Here is a 1,763-nt window from a genome sequence, read left to right on the forward strand (position 1 = left end):
CGTTGAGAAAAGTGACAAAAGTCAAAAATATGTTGGAAAAGAAATCAACACAAAGAATCTTTCTTTGTGTTTTTTCCATCACAAATGTTGGAAAAAAAAACTAAAAAAAAATAAATAAATTCAAAAAGTGACTTAAAACAGCAAAAACGTTTTTACAAAAAAGTGAGAAAAAAATAGGAATAACTGATAATTTGACATTTTGGAAAAAAAATTCAAGAAAAGAAATCAACACAAAGAATTTTTTTACGCTGAAAAGTGAGAAAAAACTGCACAAAAATCAGGAAAAGCATAATTTTTTTTTTACATAATTGACTAACATAATTGATGAAAAAAAAAACACTTTTTTAAAAAGCTCAAGAGGTGACTTAAAAACAGCAAAAACGTCGGAAAAAACGACAACAAAATTTCTAAAAAGTGAGAAAAAAAATAGTTAATAACTGACAATTTGACATTTGTGTCACTTTTCTCAAAGTTTCGTTGACAAAAGTGAAAAATGTTGGAAAAAAAACTACAAAAATGCAAGAAAAGAAATCAACACAAAGAATTTTTTTTACGCTGAAAAAGTGACAAAAAAAACAGCACAAAAATCAGGAAAAGCGTCAATTTCTTTTTTACTAAGTTGACTGTAACATAATTAGAAAATAACACTTTTTAAAAAGCTCAAAAAGTAACTAAAACAGCAAAAACGTTGGAAAAAGCGACAAGAAAATTAAAAAAAAATATATCAAAAAAGCGACAAAAAAATAGGAATAACATTGACAATTTTCAGCGTAAAAAAAGCTTTGTGTTGATTTCTTTTCTTGCATTTTGTAGTTCTTTTTTCAACATTTGTCACTTTTCTCGACGAAACGTTGAGAAAAGTGACAAAAGTCAAAAATATGTTGGAAAAGAAATCAACACAAAGAATCTTTCTTTGTGTTTTTTCCAACACAAATGTTGGAAAATAAAAAAAATAAATTCAAAAAGTGACTTAAAACAGCAAAAACGTTTTTACAAAAAAGTGACAAAAAAATAGGAATAACTGATAATTTGACATTTGACATTTTGGAAAAAAAATTCAAGAAAAGAAATCAACACAAAGATTTTTTTTACGCTGAAAAGTGAGAAAAAACTGCACAAAAATCAGGAAAAGCATAATTTTTTTTTTTACATAATTGACTGTAACACAATTGATTAAAAAAAAAAACTTTTTTAAAAAGCTCAAAAAGTGACTTAAAAACAGCAAAAACGTCGGAAAAAACGACAACAAAATTTCTAAAAATTTCTAAAAAGTGAGAAAAAAAATAGGAATAACTGACAATTTGACATTTGTGTCACTTTTCTCAAAGTTTCGTTGACAAAAGTGAAAATGTTGGAAAAAAAACTACAAAAAAGCAAGAAAAGAAATCAACACAGAATTTTTTTTACGCTGAAAAAGTGACAAAAAAAACAGCACAAAAATCAGGAAAAGCGTCAATTTTTTTGGGGGGGGGTTATGTGATATAATATGAATTCAGATCATAAAGTATTTCTAGAAAGTTGATGACCTGGTTAATGATTTAAGATTCGACCTCTGAGTTGATTCTTTCCTCATTAAAGATCAGTCATCCCAGCATGTTGAGACTCAGAAGGTCAGAAGAAATTATGAAATATGAAATAATGAAGTATGTTGTTGTCTGCCTGTGTTTCTGCTTGTGTTTGTGTGCGTGTGTGTGTGTGTGCGTGTGCCTGTGTGTGTGTGTGTGTTTGTCTGCTTGTGTTTGTCTGGGTGTGTGTGTGTGTGT

The 1,763-nt window shown here is 28.1% G+C and overlaps 1 protein-coding gene across 1 annotated transcript in view; it reads left to right on the top strand.

The window, feature by feature from the left end:
* The window catches only part of LOC117948971 (integrin alpha-2-like), a 27,140-nt gene that overhangs the window by 25,032 nt on the left and 345 nt on the right, over window positions 1–1,763 (top strand). The gene's annotated exons all lie outside the window — the stretch shown is intronic.

Source organism: Etheostoma cragini, chromosome 8, assembly GCF_013103735.1.
Source record: "Etheostoma cragini isolate CJK2018 chromosome 8, CSU_Ecrag_1.0, whole genome shotgun sequence".
Classification (NCBI taxonomy): Eukaryota; Metazoa; Chordata; class Actinopteri; order Perciformes; family Percidae; genus Etheostoma; species Etheostoma cragini.